Source organism: Orycteropus afer, unplaced genomic scaffold (genome assembly GCF_000298275.1).
Source record: "Orycteropus afer afer isolate SDZICR_OR568_19922 unplaced genomic scaffold, OryAfe1.0 scaffold00025, whole genome shotgun sequence".
Taxonomy (NCBI): Eukaryota; Metazoa; Chordata; class Mammalia; order Tubulidentata; family Orycteropodidae; genus Orycteropus; species Orycteropus afer.
The window spans coordinates 17,570,763-17,593,420 of record NW_006921612.1 but is presented as its reverse complement, the minus strand read 5'-3'; positions in this window follow the sequence as shown (position 1 = coordinate 17,593,420).

Genomic DNA, 22,658 nt, shown 5'->3' with positions numbered 1-22,658 from the left:
TTTTTTTTTCCCCAGCAGATTTGCCCAATGAGATATGTAAGATTTATTTCCTGACTGCTGCATCCATGGGTAGTAGAACTGAAGTAAAATGAAAATCTTTGACATCATTCTTAAATCCTTTTATCATGATGCTGTTAATTGGTCCAGTTGTTCAGATATTTGTTTTCTTTATGTTGAGGTGTAATCTATACAAAATACTATAGTATTTGACCTTCTTCAGTAACTACTTCAAGTCCTCTTCTCTTTCAGCAAGCAAGGTCCTGCCATCTACATAATTTAGCTTGTTGATGAGTCTTCCTCCAATCCTAATTGAGTTGATATAGTCTATGTCCTGGGATTATTTGCTCAACACACAGAATGAGTAACTATGGTGAAAGGATTCAACCCTAACACACAACTATCCTGATATTAAACCATGTAGTTTCCGCTTGCTCTGTTTGAATGATTGCCTCTTGGTCTACGTACACTTTTCACATGAACATAATTAAGTGTTCTGGAATTCCCAAATTTCCCATGCTATCCATAATTTGTCATGATCCACATATTCTAACTCGGTTACAAAGTCAATAAACACAAGTAACCATCTTTCTGGTATACTCTGCTTTCGCCAAGATTCATTTGACACTAGCAGTGATATTCCTTTTTCAATGTATCTAATCTGAATCTGGATTGAATTTCTAGCAAGAATTTTTGCATTATCTTCAGAAAAATTTTATCTGTATGTGATTTTACTTACATTTTTCAATAATTTTTCATTCTGTTGGATCATCTATCTTTGGAATGGTCACAAATATGGATGCATTCCAGTTGCTTGGCTAGGTAACTCTCTTCTAAATTTTTATGATAATTGAGTGCTTCCAGCATCTGCCCATTGAAACATCTCAATGGTGTTTCATCAATTCCTAGACCCTTATTTTTCACCAATTCCTTCCATGCATCTTGGACTTCTTTCAAAACTATTGGTTCTTGATCATATGATACTTCCTCATATGGATGAATATCAACCAATTATTTTTGGCATGGTGGCTCTGCATATTCATTCCATCTGTTTTTGATGCTTCCTGAGTTATTCAATATTTCACAAAGAGAATCCTTTAATATTGAAACTCAAGATTTGAAATTTTTATTTAGTTCTTTTAGTTTGAAAAATGCTGAGTGTTTTGTCTTTCTAATGCCAGGTCTTTTCACATTTGATTTTAATGCTTTGTCTTCTAGAGCCACCTTTCGAAACCTTCTGTTCAGCACTTTTATTTCATCATTTTTCCATTCACTTGAGCTACTGTATTTTCAAGAACAAATTTCTTCTGACATACATTTTGGTCTCTTCTTTGTTTTTTGTCTTTTTAATGACTGTTTGCTTTCTTCATGTATGGTGACCTTAATGTCATCCCACAATTTGTCTGATCTTCTATCATTAATGTTAAATACATCAAAGCTAGTCTTGCAAGGGTCTCTAAATTCAGGTGAGTATACTCAATGTTGTATATTGGGTCTTGTGGATTACTTTTACATTTTCTTCAGCTTCAACTTAAACTTGCATATAAGCAATTAATGGTCTATTCCACAGTCAGCCCTTGGCCTTCTTCTGACTGTTGATATAGAGCTTCTCCATTATCTCTCTCTACAGATGTACTTAATATGATTCTTGTGTTTTCCATAAGCAAAGTCCACATATAAAGTCACCATGTATGTTGTTGAAAAAAAAAAAAAAGATGTTTGCAATGAATAAATTGTTGATCTTGCACAACTTCTATTATGCAATCTCCAGTCTCATTTATTTCACCAAGACTATATTTTCCAACTATTGGTCCTTCTTATTTGTTTCCAAGTTCCACATTCAAATCAATAGTAGTTATCAATTCATCTTGACTGCATGGTTGATCAATTTCAGACAGCTGGAGTTGGCAAAATTCTTTAATTTCTTTCTCTTTGGCTTTACTGGTTGGCATATAAATTTGAATAATTGACATATTTATTGGTGTTCTTGTAGATTTTTAGGTATTATCACTAACAGTGTTATACTTTAGGACAGTTATTTTTAAAATACATTTTATGGAAATATAATTTATTTATAGTGAAATACACAAAACTAGTGACATGTGTCAATGAAGGATAGTTCTTTTAGTATTAAATTTGACACTGTTCCTCTTTATCATTCCTGACATGCTAGATCATATGATTATCTATCTGATTCAAAATGGTTGATACAATCCATTTCAAGTCATTAATGCCTAGTATATCAATCTCAAAGCATTCCATTTTATTTTTATGACTTCCTGTTTTCCTGGTTTAATATTTTGTAAGTTCCATTTTCCGACTCTTAATAGATATTTACAGCTGTTTCTTCTCATTTTAAGTCATGCCACATCAGCTAATATCTGAATGCTTTACTCCATTCATGTCATTAAGATTGACTCTACTGTGATGAGGTAGATAGACTTTCCTCAGTTGTATTTTAAGTGCTTTCTAACCTGAGGGGATAATCTTCTGACATTATACCAGACAATGTTCCAATGCTATTCATAAGGAGGGTTTCAGATAATGAGTCCAAGCCAGAGTTCTGACTTCCCTTAGAGAGTTTCCAGGGTATCCAGTAAGGACTATTATAGCCCTAGTGCCACTCATGGGGCAATGAGGCTGCAAAAGCCATACTCTCAGGGAGAAATAAAAATTAGCACAGCTTCCAGAGGCCTGTTTCAGGTGCAGCGATAATGGACACTAGGCCAAAAAGTGCCACAGTCCTCGACTGCCAAACAAACCATGCCCCACCTGCAGACAATGGGGACATTGGATTATGGACTGCCCCAAGGGGCAGCCACACCTACCTTCAGTACAGCTAATCCTCAAACCCTGAAAATCCATACTCTCAATTAGAGTGAGGGGGCCCGGACTCCCCTGCCCCCGTCACCAAGCCTGGTGATCCTGAGGAGCCCAGGGTCACGGGGACAGCGGCTGGCCAAACTATTTCTTTTGTGGTCGACACTGGGGCATCTCTCTCACTCCTAACATGCTGGTCTGGATTCTCTATTGAGAGCCCTCAACCTATCATGGGAGTGTCAGGATCCATTTCCTACCCCTGAAAAACCCAACCCCTCTTTTGCTCATTCAGAAATATAACCTTTACTCACTCCTTTATTATAGTTCCCCAATGCGCAGTTCCCTTAGTAGGATGAGACATCCTTCATAAGCTAGGAGCCTCCATTTACCTTCCCCCTTTAAATACCACAAGCATGTTCTTACTTCACACCTGGACTATCTATCCCTCCCCAAACCTCCCCTGCCCTTCCCTCCCGTCCCTGACCATCCCCTCAGAGGTGTAAATCCAGTTGTTTGAGATACCTACCATCCCGGAACATACCCCAGTTGTAATCAAACTTTTCCTTTGTCTTTTAAGTCTCACAGTTCGACCTCTTTCCCTGCCTTGAGTTTGCCTCCGGATTCTTTTGGTATGTGGAACAAATGTCCATCTGTCTCCCTTCTCACTGGATGGAAACTGTTCTTTAGCATACCTGTCCTCCCGAATTAATCCCATAACTCCAAACACCTCAATCCCTATCTCAGTGTCCCACAATACCACAATAGGCAGCGAAGAGCAGTCCAAGACATTCAAGTCTTGGACCTTCTCACCGCTGCCCACGGGAAATACATGCTCTTCTACAAGAGCAAAGCTGCTTCTATACTAACCAATCCCACCTAGTTCGAGATGGCTCACAGCACCTCTAAGGTTTAGCCAACAAACTCCAAGTCCAATCAACAACATCTCCCTCCTGGTTCCTAGGAAATCTCCCATCCTGGCTTATACCTCTTTTAACTCCCTTTATTAGCCTACTCCTAATTTATTCCTTTCTCCTTTGTCTTATCAGTCTGGTGCAGCACTTCCTAACCAAATGGGGGGGGGGCAGCAATCACCTGAGCAACCACCCAAGATCATGTGAAAACTATGTTTCTTCTCCACACTCAATAAAGGGAAGGCAGAACGAACTCCGCCCCTGACCAGCAGGAAGCAATCAGATACAACAGCGTTGACCCTTCTTCATTTTATATCCGTTTAAAGCTCTGGAAGCATAGTAGCTAGGGCACTTGACTGCTAACGAGAAGGCTGGCAGTTCAAACCCATCAGCCACTCCTCAGAAGGAAGATGGGGCAATCTACTTCCGTAGTGATACTGCTTCAGAAAACCAAGGAAGGGTCGCTATGAGTCGGGTCCCACTCCACGGCACATAACAACAACAACAACAAAGTTGAATGAAGGACTGAAGTGGCTACTCTAAACTTGGTTAAGATACCTGAAACCTCAAAGATAAATTTCACCTACACACCTCACACCCTCCCCTGCCTTGAGAAACCTGAGAGATAAACTGTGCTTGCAGACCCCACACCCTCCCCGCCTTGTGAAACCTCAAAGATAAATTCTATCTGCAGACCCCGCCCCCGCCACTTCCTGGAAAATGCAACTCTTGCAAAACCCCCGTGGGCACCAGAGGTCCCTATAAAAGGGGGCAACACATCCCCCAGGCACAGCTCTACTCTGCAACCGGCATTGTCTACGTTGCTTCTAGAGTTATCCCTGATGGGCTTTTCTTCAATAAAGCCTGCTCTGATCTGTCGAGGTTGTGGCTATTTTTTTCTTCCCTTGCTTTCACTTTAACTTCTGTACTTTCTCACTTTCTTAACAGTGTTGATTTTCAGAAGCATCAGTAAAGCCTGGGGGAGCAAATGACCATATATTAGTCATGATAGAATTTAGTGGAAATTAAACCTTATCTCTGCTATAAAGGGCCATCAAGGATTAAGTTCTGGGTATGAGAGTTGCTTAGGGCAGCAGAGAAAAGGAGTAATAAGCTATTGTTTTAAAACAACAGAGACTTCCTCTTTGGGTGAAGTATTACCTGACAAGACATGAGAAGGAAGGTAGCTGAGGAACATTCTGAGCATTCCTATTCAATACAATCTGACTGGGTTCTCACAAGGAATTCCCTTTGTCCTATATCCAAGGATGTGTAAAGACACTAATTTAGAATTAAATATGAAACATAGAAAAAATTTTGGTAGTATTTATTAGTTTCATTTAACCTGATTTAATAATTATCTATGAATGATGTGGCTTAAGTGATACTTTTTATATCCTCTACTTAAGTGAGTGTTTGAGGGTGGCATTAGTTTCTCTCTGTCCCTAAGACATGCTCAATGTCTCTTACCTAGCTGCATGGAGTACCTGGCCTCTTTGGGGAATATTGGATGAGAGTGATAAAAAGGAATGGAAGATGTAACTCAGGATCACATAACTGTGAGTAATTAACAAATCAAAATGGATTAGATGATGATGGCTTCATTTGGGAAATTTCTTTTCTGGTAAGCTTATCTGGAAGTGTTCCCAGACAAAAGCAGATAGCTTTGGAGTCAGCCTGACTGAGGGGACTAGCCTCGGGACTTGCAACTGCCAGTGAATAATTGTACAGAAAGAATTGATTAATTCTTTTGTTCAAAACACATAGAGCCTCATAACTTGACTGGTTCAATTGCTTCCAGATATATTCCTATTTAGATGCAGATATTTGTTTCAAAGGTGTGTGTCTTCTGAATTCAGTACTATTTATACTAACTAAGGAGCTCTGGTAGCATAGTGGCTAAAGCACTTGACTGCTAACCAGAAGGCTGGTGGTTCAAACCCACCAGCCACTCCTCGGAAGGAAGGTTGGGCAATCCTACTTCCGTAGTGATACTGCCTCGGAAACCCAAGGAGGGGTCGCTATGAGTCGGGGCCGACTCGACGGCAAATAATAACAACAACAACAACAACAAGGAATCCCACAGAGGCTGCTCATGGAATGGCTGGAGGATTGGGTCCCCACAAAAATACCTTGGAAGAAAGGCCTAGTAATCTACTTCTGAAAAACTAGCCATTGAAAACCCTATGGAGCACAGTTCTGCTCTGATACACATGGGGTCACCACGAGTGAAAGTCACAGCAACTGGCTTTTCATTCTAGCCAAATTTTAGCAAACAGCCAGATTGTTTATTATTATTATTTTAGTATAGAAACAAACACATTGCTGGTTCTTCAGTCTTGGAGTTAATCAGGCTAACTATAGACTATAGACGATTGAAGAAAATGTTATTCTTAGAGGAGAGAAAGTGGTAAAGTAGGGAAAACCCTTATAATTAGGACTGGATGCTAAAGAAATCTGGATTTATTCTTGAATCTTTTATTAAAAAGCTGAGTGACTTTAACTGGTTAAATTTCTTATCATTAGATTGACCATACAATTTATTTTATTTCCTAGGACATGATCAGAGTGAAAGGGGACACTATTAATAATTATGGTGGGACCATATGCATAAACCAAAACAGTCCTGGATAAAGTAAGACATATAATCAGTATTATTATGAATTAGCTACTACTAGTGTTTTGAACCTACATAAAAAGTTCAGATAGAAATTCTGTCCCCTTTAATTTACCAGAATAATTATCTGTATTGTTGATTCCAAGTAGGATTGCATTTGGAATAAAAATTCTCTCAGCGGGAAAAATAAACCTCAGTAACACAGATCTAGAGATTTAGAGAAGTGGTCCACATCATGATAATTGTTGTAGAACTCTTTTCAAAGTTACAAGCTTAAAAGAAGAAGAAGAAGGAGGAGGAGAAGGAGAAGGAGAAGAAGAAAGAGAAAAAGAAGCAGCAGCAGCAGCAGCAGCAAAGATCAAAACATGGGAAGCTACTTAGTGGTAACACTGAAGAGGGATTGACTCTATTCCACTAAGGGGCAGCAAATTCAATATGGTGTATTGTAGGAATCAACAAAGAGGAATTTTTCCCTTTTCTCTGTATCTATAGACATACAGAGAGGGAGAGAAAGAGGGAGAGAGAGAGTAAAAGTGAGAGTGAGAGCAAGGAGAGACAGAGAACACTCAGAGACCTAGAGATGTTAGATTGAATTTATCTAAACCTATAGAGAGCCCTGGTAGTATGTTTAGGTTTTTGACTATTAACCAAAAGTTAGGTGGTTTGAACCCACCAGCAGCTCTGCAGAAGAAAAGACCTGACAATCTGTTGTTTTATGATTATAGTTTGGGAAACGCAATGGGACAATTCTCTATCATATAGGGTTGCTGTGTGTCTGAATTGACTCAACTGAACACCACAGTTAATAAATCTATAATGGAGTCTTTGTTTGGTGCAAGCAGTTAAGCTCTGAGCTAGTAACCTAAAGGTTGGAGATTCAAACCTGCTCACTCAGAGACACTCAGGAATAAGGTCTGGTGCTTCTGACTTGATTCAGTGACATAACTAACAATAGACCTGTAGCCATAATTTGGAAAGGATAGTCTGCAAATTTCCACAGGTTTTATTTATTTTCTTTTCTTTTCCTCTGTCCCTTTCTTTAAGCTTTTTCTTCTCCACTCCCCTCATTTTTCCCCTTTCTCATGTACATACCTGAGACATAAAACAAGATAAAGATTAAGAAATAAAAGCTCTTTCAAGGAAGGTGAGTTTTGAGTCTTTTTCACCAAGAATGCCATCTGACTTATTAGAGCTCTAGTATTATTTGTTGAGTGAGTAAAAGATTAGCTCAAGTGAGGAAACATCATGACAAAAAGGACAACTGTTCAGGAAGAGTGAAGGATAAGGTATAAACAATTATCAACATATGTAAGCATTTATAATCATCCAAATTTATGTGCATGATACTTTTTTCCAGACCTCTCTGATAGTGCTGCTTCTGTCATTTCCCTTCTTTATCTCTACTGGTTTTGATTGTATTTGCCCCTTTTATATCTAAGCCGTTTGACTAGTTTGTTATGCTGGAACCTCCAACAGCAAATGAAAAAGGTTGGTTTTCATTTCCCTTAAATTTGAAACAGCTATAAGATTAATTCAAGACATGATTGCATGATATAAATATTTTCAAAAGACAGAAGTGAATCCTTCACATCTCCTTGTATTGGAACTCAGTGAAATTTGTAAGCAAATAGTTTATCCTTAGGATTCTCTGCAGGCTTATATATCTCTTAATTTTAATATGAAACTACTGATATCTCAATGACAAACAGCAGTGAAAATAATAATAGATCACATTTTTTGACTTCTTAGTATATGCCAAACATCGTGGTAAATATTTTATAAGAAGTCTCTTGTTGAATTTTCAAAATAATATTATGATATAGTTATGTTATTAACTACATTTTAGAGATAAGGATGCTGAGACAATGATTACATTTTTTTCAGGAAAGATCTAAATGGAAAAAAGACCAGAACTGTTTTCTATAGTTGATCGCTACATGATTTAGTAGAGTAAGAAGGGGATTGTTTGAGGGAGAAATGTGATAAGAGGTAAAGATGACTAGCTACTGTTCACATGCGTTCTACTCTCCTTTGTCCTTCTGTGTCAAGGTAAGTTATGCCTTTGGAAATTAAGTCTTTGATTCTCTTACCTTTATATACTTGTCCTCCTTAAATCATGGAGTCATAGCCTTGGAAAAGACTCATTAAAGTCATCTTGTCTGCATTCCCAGATCATACAGTACTAAACCAAAATTGTATCAGAACATTTTCTGAAACAGTTTTGTGTTCCATACTGTTCTATAGAGAATGCTTGACAGAAATACTCTACTGTCCCAAACCATCCCACAAGTGATTTGTATATTCAAAACATTCACTATTCAACTAAGGAAAAAACAGAGAGATGGATGGGAATTTCTTCAAGATAAACCATTAAGTCAGGAACAGAGAAATGAACTTCACCTGAACTATTATTATTGATTAATGGCAAAATAAGAACTGAGTATTCTAACCAATTCTAATATAAAAATTTTAAATTTATAATCTTAATTTGGAGTATTATAGAATAATAATAGAGCTGAACTCTTAAGAGTGTGTGGATTAAACTTTGTGGATATTTTAGATAATTACAAAGAATTAATCTTCCTTTTTTTTTGTTTCCTCCGTAGTAGGGACTTTTTTCATTTTGTTTTAATATCAAGATTAAACAGAATTTGAGTAACTATTAAAATGTTATATACTATTTTTAGGCTCTAATTGCACTTTTAACCATTTGTCTCATGTGTTGTAAATCCAAAACACACTACAAGAAGAAAAAAAAATGTAACAAGTTTTGAGAGTCAAAATCCAATTACATAATCATTTCATTTATATGCTAAATCAACAGAGTAGAACATAATACAGAAAAATGAGCTGTAATTGTATTGGGAAATGTTCCAGAGATGCCAAAAAGACGTCATTTGCAATAAATTATTATGACTTCCTTTTTCTTGTTGTTTCTTTATATGTTGTAATTATAATATTGATTATCACTGAAGGATTAGCCCATGACTAAGTGAACACAACCTGCTTTGACTGCTTAAATCAGCAAACACTACACATTATTGATTCCTCACAATTTGTACCAATTAGTAACTAGAGAATTACCAATCACACATTCTGGATTTATCTTTAGATATTTTGGACTTAGGAGAATTGCTTCATCCTAATGTTTCCCAATACAGATAGGATATTTCAGTGGAGTGTTGTTGTTGGTGACGGCATATAACAACAACAACAATAGTTTATTAAGTCCTCTATAGATATTTTATCTTATTTTTTCCCTTGAGAAATAAAACCCAGGAAGATCTATAAATACAATAATTTTAGCATTCACATTCCTATTCTGATCAAGTACCTTAGAGCTTTAAAGGCGGTTCAATAATTTATTTAGTATATATCCCAAAATTTCCTTAGGGAAAATTTCAAGTCAGAAATTTTTATTTCCACACCAACATTGCAAGAAAAATTAGGTTTGAGTTACAGATTCTTCTTTGATAAATAGTGGACTTGTCTGATGATTGAGAACCTGGGTTTTAAGAGAACCTGGGTTTTACATTTTTAAACTAATATAGTGTTATAAAGTTTGTCCATTGGGACATTTTGTTTAATTTGTATTCTTTTGTTCTGTTGGATTAAAAATTACCCTTAATTCTTTAGCTGTTTTTGTTTTGTTTTGTTTGTGTTTTCAATTTACTTTTATTTTAGGTAAATAGAATCTTCACAGATGAAGCAGACCCATTTAATATTGAATTTAATAATTATATGTTGAGTAGAAGACCTTTTCATAATTCAAAGTCTCTTCTGCAGAAACCCTGGGACCTGCAAAATTCTTCTCATCTTCAAAGGGTTCTATCACAGCCTATTTTCCACACCGCAAAAGAGGAGTTCTAAAGGAAGATTGGGCAATCTTACTTCTGTAGTGATACTGCCTCGGAAACCCAAGGAGGGGTTGCTATGAGTTGGGGCTGACTCGACGGCACATAACAACAACAACAACAAATATGTCTTTAAAGTGTATTTTAAAATACACTTAGGATAAACTTAATATGCAAACTATTTAAAAGCATAAATGAATACACCCAAATTATTAAGAGTCAGTGATCATGTTTGGTTTTGTAGACAAGAATGCCATATCTTTGAGTAAGAACATTTTATGAATTGGCCTGAAAGAAATTGTACATTTTATTCCACATATTTCTGAACTACAAAGGATATTTCCATTTAAATTATTTATTTATTTATTTATTTTTCTTTTACCGGTGGAAGATTGAATACAGCAATAATCCTATGAAATACTCTGTAGAGCCTTTATGTATAAGAAGACTGGAAGATATCACAAATCCTTATTTTTTTCAGGATAAATATAAATTGATGTAATTTGTTCATGTGTGCAGGCACACATACACACACACATTCATACACTTGGCCTTTGCTAGTGACTGTGCAAATTAATGCAACTCTTTCGAAATCACAATGTCAACAGATAACAAGAATCTTTTACATTATATTTTTAGAACACAGAAATTGTACTCCTAACAATTTATTCAAAGCTGATAATTTAATAGAAACATAAGTATATATGATAGATATGTTCTTCCAATGCTATAAGTGAGAATAAAATATGAAAATACTACACATTCAATAAAACTTAAAATTTAAAGTTAAACTGGAAATGGAATCCACACAGAAGAATATAAAATATTACATATCACAAGAAAAGAGCAGATAGAGCACTGTGATTTTAACTATGTAAAAAATATCAATCCATATAAGGCAATATTTAGAATAAACATTATTGTCTTTGGCTGGTAAGATATATTAAACATTTTTAAAAGAATATTTTATTTTCTTTATAGTTAAACATAAATGCATTAATCCTAAGTAGATAAATGTTAAAATCCTGATGTTTTGCAACAAGGCAATATCATGAAAAAAAAAAAATCCTAAAAACACTTTTAAAAATTCCAACACTATCAGTTTTAAGCTAAAATATGGCATTAGTGTGAACTGAAAGGTTTATAAGAATTTATTTAAGTAAAAAATTGTTAGATTGAAAGTAAAATAAGAAGACAATGACTTCTTTGTGAAGATGAAGCTTAGGGTGATTAAGAGACCAGTAGAGCCCTGGTTTCTGTTTTGATAGACCATAGACTTCAGAATCCATCACTCTAATCATGGCATTTCAGTACTACACAGCCTGCAAGTCCCCTGAACACACATGTATCTGTTTGACTGTTCCATTGTATTTACCGTGGTGAATCAGGAATTAGGGAGTGGAAGTAATCCAATATAGGCTGCAGGACCCCGGGGTATCTAATATCTCCAAGGCCTGTCAAAGAGAGTACTGTTCAGAGAGACCATTCAAATGGTAGAAATTAGGTCAGTGTGTTAGAGGAATAATTAGAATTGTCTCTGTAAGAATAAGAAAATGTGTACTAGAGGGATTTCAGTGGCTATGGGGAAGAATAATTAAAAAAAAATCAACAGACCTTAGATTTGGACTAGGAGACCCCTTAAAATGAAAAATTCCCATTTTAATTCTTAATATACCCATATGTATTTATATAATAATGAGAATAATAAATTACAAAGACGATAGTGGATAAAATTTCTTTCCTCCACTAACTGTAGCATGAAATAAGTGTCATATGGCAAACAGGCATTTATAATATCACTTGGAAATCTGGACTAAATGTTATAATGAGAAGGTAGAAACTTCCCTGTCTTCTGAAGTACTATTGCCTCAAGATTCTGAGGGAACGATGGGTCTCAACTTGCCCCACTCTAAGGACCAAATCAAACCCTGGGTGATTTTCATCAGCTGTCAGAAGTGGGTAGATATTTTTGCAGGACTGGGCAGGAAATTAGGCTATGAAATTACAGCTTTTCTCTGAGAGGCCCTGTCATTCTCCTCTCCCTTCCTACAGATGTTCTATCAAAGCGAGTCATTGTAACCATTTATCTTGCCAAACTTAAAATACCTTCTCTAGAACTAATTTTTCCCTCAGTATTTGAGGTCTTTGTACTTTCTGTCTTGCTTCCCTGATCTTGTATGTATCTAAGATTAATTTGCACCAGCTAGGAGTTCAACAACAAAATCAATTCCAATTGGGTCAGACGGGGTCACTCCAGGCTCAGTAGTGTGAGGAAAGAAATAGATTATTATCATTCCAGAAGCACAATGCAGAGGTTCAGTATGAGGGGAAAGAAGAAGTACATTCCCATAAAAGCAATAAATAATTCTTTCCAAACTGTCAGAAACAAATAAGAATTGGGCTTATTTTCTACCAGACAGTTTCCAAAAACTGTACATAAGAAGGTAAACTGCCCTTGAATGGACCCAGGAAAAATAAGCAAGTAAGATTTGTCATATCTGTGGTAGAAGTGCATTAGAAACACATACTAGTGTCACTGGCATGGCCACTGATGGATCTCTTTTCCTCTCCTTAGTATACTGCATGTGCTTTCTCTATAGGAATATTCTCTGACATTCCATAAAAAAACAACTTATATTAGACTTTCAAGTATATTGCTAAAATGAATAAATAAAACCAAACAATAAATCCATATATTTCTTTTTGTCATGAAAATGTACTATCAGTAGAAAAGACATTGAGGGAGAAAATTAAAACCAAGGTATATACATAATTTATTTTTAGGGGTTTATGTGGTCATTCAGGAAAGATAAATAAATAAATAAATAAAACAAGAATTGTGTTTCTCCATTTCTTATTTTAAAATTAAAAAAATTTGTAATTGTCTTTGGTAGTTTAGTTGGAATAAAATGTATCATAAGCATCTGGAAAATATTGCTTATTACCCTTTTACCACTCTTAATTCAAAATACATTAGTGAGCAGATGAACATGTATAAATACATTGTGCTGCACATTGAGAAGTTTGCAAAGATGGATCTAATATGAATCTTGTTCTCCATTGGCATAAATCATAAATGATTCTACAATCAAGAAAGTTGGCCTTAATAAATTAAGATCATTTTTAAACAATTGATGATATATTTATATTTTGTGTAAATAAGCTGTCCTTTGTATGATTACATTTAATTGCAACAAGCATATGATAAGATCATTGTGTGATTCTGGCTTCAGTTGCACAGATCACAATCTATTTTAGCTAATTTAGGCAAAGAGGGATTTATTACAGGTTCTTCCATGTCGAAAGAACTGATTATAAACTATTCTGGACTGAGGTTTTAAAAATGACTACCATGATCACACATTGACTGGGACATCCATGAAACAGACCCAGTAAAGACACAATGAAGATGACATGAACCCCAGCCTCCATTATCTTGTGACCAGAAGAATTAGATAGTGCCAAGGCTATAACTGCTGACCACTCTGTTAGGGATCATAATAGGAGGTCCCAGATAGAATGTGAGAAAAGTGTGTAACAAAACCCTACATCGTTAAAAAAGAAAGAGAGAAACAAAACACTCAGATTCACTGATCTGATGAAGACTAGTGGAACCCTAAGACTTTGGCCTTTAGACAACCAAAGTTTCAACTAAGTAAAAACAGTGCAGTTTTCAGCTTTCAAACCTCTACACTGAGTACCTGAGTGACACAAACAACATAATCACTGCTAACCCAAAAATTGGCAGTTGAGACCACCTAGAGGCACCTCAGAAAAAGACTTTATCTCCTTCTAAAGAATCAGCCATCCAATATCCTATGGAACACAGTTTTACTCTGACACACAGGCAATCACCATGATTTGGAGTCTATTTGAGAGCAACTATACTGACTAATAGGAGCTCTGGTAGCATAGTGGCTAAAGCACTTGGCTGCTAACCAGAAGGCTGGCAGTTCAAACCCACCAGCCACTCCTCGGAAGGAAGTTTGGGCAATCCTACTTCCGTAGTGATACTGCCTCGGAAACCCAAGGAGGGGTCGCTATGAGTCGGGCCGACTCGACGGCACATAACAACAACAACAATAACGTACTGACTAATAGGAGCTCTGGTAACATAGTGGATAAAGCACTTGACTACTAACCAGAAGGCTGGCAGTTCAAATCCACTAGCCACTCCTCAGAAGGAAGATGGGGCAATCTACTTCCGTAGTGATACCTCCTCGGAAACCCAAGGAGGGGTCGCTATGAGTTGAGTCTGACTCGATGGCACATAACAACAACAACATAATAATAGAAACTCTGGTGGCATAGTGCTTAAGGCATTTGACTGCTAACCAGAAGGCTGGCAGTTCAAATCCACCAACCACTCCTTGGAAGGAAGGTTGGGTGATCTACTTCTGTAGTGATACCACCTCAGAAACTCAAGGAGGGGTCACTATGAGTCGGCTCTAACTCCACAGCAGTGAGTTTGTTTTTTTCATTTTGGTACGACTAATGAAGTCCCTGTGCATAGGGTCACTATGAATCGGAGACAACTTGATGGCACCTAACAATGGAGTCCCTACATGTCTGAAGGACAATGGCTCAAACAACCAACATTATCTACCACAATGATTATATATTAACCCATTTTTCACATGAGGGAAAAAAAAATTGGTGGAAAAACCTTAAAAATAGCAAATAAATTATATAGTACAAATACAGTAGGACTGTGAGTCAAATATACCCATGTATAATCCCCAAGGTTATCAGCACTCCATTTTGCCACATAGTCCACTAACTGAGCAAATAACTGTGCTATAGGTTAAAAATATTTAAGACCATAGGAAATATATACACAAGCACTACTAGGTCAAAGAAATTGTTGTTAGGTGTTGGGGAGTTGATTCCAACTCATAGCAATCCTACATACTACAGCATGAAACACTGACAGGTCCTGTGTCAGTCTCACAATCATTGTCCTACTTGACACATCCTGAAGGTCAGTGAAAAAGAGAAAGTCTTTCAAAGAGATGGGTTAGCACAATGGCTGTGATGATGGACCCAAGATCAAGGCAGAGGAAGAGATTATTTCTGATTGGACAGAGGGAAAGTCCTAGTGCTAAGAATCACAAAAGACTGTCTTCAGGGTGTAGCCATTTGTAGTATTCTTTGAAAGGTAAGGGAGATTTAAACATGAACATCTATAGAAAGAAAGGCTTGCTGTGGAGAAAAAAAAAAACTGGATAAAAACACAAAGGCAACCAATTATGGTGAAGTGCAAAATTTGCTAAAATAAAGGCAAATAAAGAAGAGTAGAAGGAAAGACTTTGCAAACAAATATTCTCCCTCAACTTACTGAATTTTGTTTGTCAAATATATTTACAGTACAATCAGAAGCTGTGGAAAAATAAAACAAAGCCATGAAAGCCAATATAAGACATTGGGTGTATTCCACCTGAATTTAGAGATTATCTCAAAAATACATTTTATGCATTGAACATCAGTGATTAAAGACCAGAGAAGTTGAGGGATGACATCAAAGGCATTATTTATGAAGACAGCAAAAGGTCATTAAAAAAGCAAGGAATAAAGAAAACACTAAAAGTGATGTCACAAGAAACTCTGAAAGTTGCTTTTGAACATAGAATAGCTGAAGAGAATGGAAGAAATGATGAAATAAATGAGCTGAACAGAAGACTTCAAAAGTTAGTTCAATAAGACAAAGTAAATTATTATAAGGAAATATGCAAAGACTTGGAGTTAGAACATCAAAAACGAAGAACTTGCTTGGCATTTATCAAGTTGAGAAAACTGGAAAAAAGAGTTCAAATCTAGAGTTGCAATATTGAAAGATTCTATGGTAAAATATTGCATAAAGCAGGAAGTATAAACGAAAGATAGAAGGAATACACAGAGTGACTGTATCCAAAAGACTGGTCAGTGTTCACCCATTTTAGGGGGTAGCACATACCCAAGAATCAGTAGTATTGAAAGAAGAAGTCAAGGCTGCACTGAAGGCTTCAGAGAAAAATAAGGCTCTAGGAATTGACAGAACGCTTATTGAGATGTTTCAAAAAAGGGATGCAAGTCTGAAAGAACACAGGTATTTATGCCAAGAAATTTGGAAGACAGCTATCTGGCCATTCTACTGGGAAACACCCACGTTTGTGGCCGTTACAAAGAAAGGTAATCTAACAAAATGTAGAAATTATCAAACATTATCATTAACATCACACAAAAGTAAAATTTAGCTGACATTAATTTAAAAGTGGTTGCAGCAGTACAAAAACATGTTCCAAAAAAAAAAGTTCCAAAAATTCAAGATAGTTAGGAGAGGACATGGAACAATTCATAGCATTACTGATATCAGATGGATCTTGGTTGAAAGCTAAGACTACCAGAAAGATATTTGTTTTATTGACTATGCAAAGGCATTCAAGTGTGTGGATCATAACAAATTATGGATAACATTGCAAAGAATGGGAATTACAGAACATTTAACTGTGCTCGTGAGGAACCTGTACATAGACCAACTGGCAGTTGTTCAAACAGAACAAGGGAATATTGCATGATTTAAAGTCAGGAAAAGTGTGTATTATGTTGTATTCTTTCACAGTATGTGTTCAATCTCTTTGCTGAGCAAATAATCTGACAAGCTGCACTATGTGAAGAAGAGTGTGGCATCAGGATTGGAGAAAGACTCATTAACAAACTGCAATATACATACAATGCAATCTTGCTTGCTGAAAGGGAAGAAGATTTGAAGTGCTTATTGATGAACATCAAAGACTACAGCCTTCAGTATTATTATACCTCAACAAAAAGAAAACCAAAATCCTCACAACTGGACCAATAAGTAACATTGTGATAAATGGGGAAAATATTGAAGTTGTCAAGTATTTCATTTTACTTGGATCCATAATCAATGTCCATGGAAGTAGCAGTCAAGAAATTAAATGTTATTTTGGTTCAGGCAAATCTGTTTCAAAAGACCTCTTTAAAGTGTTAATGAATAAGAATATCACTTGAAGATTAATATGTCCCTGACCCAAGCTATGGTATTTTTCAATCACTTCATATGCAACAAAAGACTGAACTAGGAATAAGGAAGAATAAGAACAATTTGAACACATTTGAATTATGTTGTTGGTGAAAAACATTGACTATACCATGGACTGCCAGAAGAATGGATGAATCTATCTTGGATGAAGTACAGCTTGAATGCTCCTTAGAAGAAAGGATGACAAAACTTTGTCTCCTATACTTTGTTTATGTTATCAAATGGGACTACACTCTGGAGAAGGATATCATGCTTCGTAAAGTAGAGGGTCAGCAGAAAAGAGGAAGATACTCAATGAGATGAATTGACACAGTGGCTGCAACAATGGGCTCAAACATAGTAAGGGTTGTGAGGATGGTGCTGGATGCGCAGTGTGCTATTCTGCTGTACATAGGGTTACTATGAGGAGGAATCAACTTGAAGGCACTTACCAACAACAACAATCAGAACTGGCACCTGACCCATCTTGTCTCTCTTTGAACTGTACCATATAGAAGGAAATTTTGTAATGTAATTAACATCAGTTTCATACACGAAGTTTTGTCCACATTAAAATTAGAGGTGTTTCTCATTACATAAAATATTCATACTTTATAGACATTTGTGATTTTCCAAAATGTTAGGGAAGGAACCTTAGTAATTCAAAAAAGTAAAGATCAAAGAAAAGCACAATGGAAATACAAATCAAAACACTTATAATTTACTTCATCAAGGGAAAATAATTTTTTTATTCCTGTGTGTGGAAAATGTTAAGAATTAAAGTACAAAAAGTGTTATCGTATAGCCCTCCTGAATATGCAGTTTCTAACTACAATAGCACAAAAACATTCCTACATATTATGCTTCAAGAGGAGAAGGGAGATTCAGGGGTAAGATAAGAAAGAACCCATTCCATAGAAGTAAGCCTCAAATGGAAGGAATCTGAAGCTAAATTTCTGTATCATCATGAATATGAATACTACCCAAGTAAATCATACAAAGTGGGCAGCTCAAAGAATATTGGACTTTTCCAATGGCTAGATGATTATTTTGTGCTAAAATGGGCTGGTTTGGGCACAGAATATAAATTCAGAGACAATTGTTTTTGTTTCTACTTGCCATTGAGTTGGGTCTGAGACATGACCACCCTTCATAAAGCAGAGAGAATGTGATGTGGTACTCTGCCATTTTCATCATGGTTGATGTGCTTGAGTGCATTGTTGTGGTCACTATGTATTTTCTTTCAACTTAGAAAACTCACCTTCTAGCACTATATCAGACAACATTTTGGTGTGATCCATAGTGTTTACAATGGCTAATTTTCAGAATTTGATTGCCAGGTCTTTCTTCCCAGGGTCTTCATCTGGAAGCCTCACTGTAACCTGTCTACCTTAGGTGACCCTACTGGTGTTTGAAATAGCAGTAAATAGCTTCTGGCATCATATCAACACAAAGGCCACCACAGTATGACAAACTGCTAGACCAAAAGTACTTAGGTGCATATTACATAGAACATATCTACACACACAAACATACACACTAAACTCCTAAAATCTATTACATGTTAATTATCATAAATAACAAAGAGCAAGAGCCTTGAAACTTGTCCTTGGACCAGTCCATGAAGAAGGTCTATAGAGCAGATATTTATGTGAGAAACTCTTTTGGTCAAGTCTTGGGACAGCAACAGTTCTGCTACCCATTTCCTTGGTCACTGTTTCTCCATTGCCAAGAGGAAATTTAGATGGGGGGGGAGAGAATATTCATTTATGAAAATGGTGTTAGATAAGAGAAGATAATAATTTAACTTAATGATTTCAACAGATCTTTAAAATATATTTGTGAAAGCAGAATTTTATAATTTATACTAGTCTCACAGATTTTTGATGATCCAGGTAATTATTTTAATTTGCTAAACAATATGATGAGCATAAGTATGAAAATTGCAGAAATTATAACTGTAAAATCACTCTTTATCAGGGAAAAGTTATAAGGAAAAATAGGAGAGGAAAGAAAATCTTGTGGTACCTGAATAAGGATTTGGAGAGAGAGAAGAAAGGGGTACTTGCCATTTTGATATGAACTTTATTAAAAGAATAAATGCATTTAAAGACATTTTTTTTTTTTAATTTCAGAAATTGTTTCCAATAAAGTTTTTCTCCACATTCTTTCCCCAAACCTTAAATGCAACATGTATTTTTGTTAGAATAATATCAAATGTGCATTTCTCTGTGGAGGTGGTGGGCTTGGGGAGAATGCACACTGAAGTGGTTAATGCAGCTTCGGAATTCATGTAAGGTGAGAACTTGGGAGGAATGTCTTATTTGGGATGGCATTTTAAAAAATAAGTATACAAAATGAAACTGAAGAAATGTTTCTCCTAAAAAGAAAACTATAAATTTCTTATGAATACCTGGAGAAAGAAACACTAAATTTGGCAGTTCTAATTATAAGCCTCCTGTCTTTCATATACTTAATATAGTAAAAAAAAAAAAAAACAAAAAAACAGAAATCTGGATTTCTAATATGGTCTAATATTACATATACTATAGAACAAGGAGTATTGTCTTGTCCTCCTTTACAGTCTTTTCCCACTAAATTAATGTTTTTGAAATGATTTTTTACATTAAATGGAAAAAGTATTCCCATTAGTTACCATTACATGAACATTTACTATAAAACAAAGCATAACACTTTTTAACTCGGAAGGAAGGTTGGGCAATCCTACTTCTGTAGTGATACTGCCTCAGAAATCCAAGGAGGGGTCACTATGATTTGGGGCCGATTCAACAGCACATAACAACAACAACAACAACAACACTTTTTAAAGTATTAAAGTGATAAAGGATGTACATGTGCATATATAAACATACACACATATATTTATACACATAAACATATATACTTACATATGTATATAAATATATTTGTATGTATGTTTACTTACATAAGTGCATGCATGTATCATTTTAATTTAATCAAAAAAATAAACATTAAAACACAATCATGCTTTCATTCTCTAAATGAACACATTTTTTTGAAATGATATCTCAGGTTACCAGGAGTACATCGGAAGCAGGTATTCTAGACACTGCTGGTAGTAATGCAAAGAGGTGAAGTCTTCATGAAGGCACATTAATAATTCACATGCAATGTGAAGTTTTCTGTTATTGGGATTTTATCCTAAAGATAAATGAGAATTGACCTAAAGATTTACCTGTAAGGATATTCACTGAACTCTATTTATAATAACGAGAAATTCAAAAGAGAATATTTATTTACTAGTGGAGGTTTTTTTTTTTTTACTTGTAGGCATATGAATATTATCCTATCACTGACAGCATTGTACTTCAGGACAGATCTTGAAACATCCTTTGTGATGATGAATGCCACACCATTCCTCTTTAAACTGTCGTTCTTGGCATAGTAGATCATATGGTTGTCTGATTCAAAATGGGCAAAACCAGTCCATTTCAGCTCACTAATGCCTAGGATATCAATCTTTATGCATTCCATTTCATTTTTGACAACTTCCAATTTTCCTAGATTCATACTTCGTACATTCCATGTTCTGATTATTAATGGATGTTTGCAGCTGTTTCTCCTCAATTTGAGTGGTGCTATGTCAGCAAATGGAGGTTTCGAAAGCTTTACCTTATCCATATGAGTAAGGCTGGGTTTACTCTGATAATGCAGTTCTTTCCCAGTCCTACTTTGAGAGCTTTCTAAGCTAAGTGACTCATCTTCCTCCTCTGTATTGGACAATGTTTCTGGACTATTCATAAATTTGTGCAGTAATGCATCAGACAGTGTTTCTCTGTTATTCATAAAGTTTTCCCTGGCCAATTCTTTGATAAGTGAATGGCCTCCTCCTTCTTCCTAGTCTGTCCCATTCTGCAAGCTGGGCTGATACCTGTGCAACAGGTGTACCCCACTGGGTTTGAAACACCAGTGGCATAGCCTCAAGACTCACAGCAACACGTCACAACAATAGGATGAACCAACAGACAAGTTTGTCTCTCTCAGCTGTTGGAAGCCCCTCTAACCACCCTTACCTGGATCCCTGTGGCTAACTCCTTGATCTGTTCTAGTCCCCTTTGCCTTTTCTGTCCTCTCCCAGACTTCCCACCTCGCTTCTTGTGGGGCATGGCCTGGGTTCCCTCTCTTCACCTGGGTCCCTGCGGCTGACTCCTCAATCTGTTCTGGTCCCTTTTGCCTTTTTTTTTTTTTGTCCTCTCCCTGCTTCCCACCTTGCTGCCTGTTCTTAGATCCCTGGAATCCAAATGAGAATGCTATCACTTTAAAATCCAAAATGATGCCACTTGTAAAAATTCAAAATGGCTGCACTCTCAGTCACTTTAAATATCCAAAATGGCCACCGCTTATAAACATTCAAAATGGCTGTGCCCTTGGTCACTTTAAATTTCCAAAATCGCTGCCACGTGTAAACAATCAAAATGGCTGCACCCTCCAGACAAACAAGAAGGTCAGTGAAAAGAAATAAGAAAACCTGCAATATCTGGGGATAGGGCAATAAGAGAAAGGCAGAGAAGGAAAATAATGAAGAAAAAAATGAGAAAAATGCAAAAAGAAAAACAAGGAACGGGGTTAACCAGGAGGAAAAAAAAAGTTTGCAACCAGGCACAGGGAAAAGAAAAAAGCTGAAAACTAGGCCTGTGAGGGGAAGAATAAAGAATAATTGTAACCAGGACAGAAGTATTAATAATAGTACTTTTAAAACAGACAAAAGCAAGGAAATTAAAAAAAAAAAAAAAATCAGGGGAGGGCAGGGCATGGCACCCAGGCTCCGTCAGAGCACACAGAGTGGGATGGAGTTCCTGCAGACTCAGAAGGTAGGTGGGAGTGTGGGCTGGTTAAACCTCTGTTCACCAAACAGGTGTGGGGTATTAGAGTAACAATACCCCTTGTTGCAGGAGTGGGACACAGGAAATATCTGGGGCAGTGAGGTCCCTACTGGAACAGGAAGGTTTGCCATGCAGAGCCCAGCCAAGACCCGTTAATATGACTATTAATCAAATTTATACAACAACCACCAAAGCCAAAGATGAGGAAATTGAAGATTTTTATCAACTTCTCTAGTCTGAAATTGACCGAACTTGCAATCAGGATGTGTAATTATCACTGGTGACTGGAATGCAAAAGTTGGAAACAAAGAAGAATCACCGGTAGTTGGAAAATTTGCCCTTGGTGACAGAAATAATGCTGGAGATGGCATGGTAGAATTATGCAAGACCAACGACTTGTTCATTGCAAATACTTTTTTTCAACAACACAAATGGCAGTTTTACACTTGGACTTCACCATAAGGAACACACAGGAAACAGATTGACTACATCTGTGGCAAGAGGCAGTGGAAAAGCTCAGTATCTTCAGCCAAAACCAGGCCAGGAGCTGATTGTGGAACAGACCATCAACTG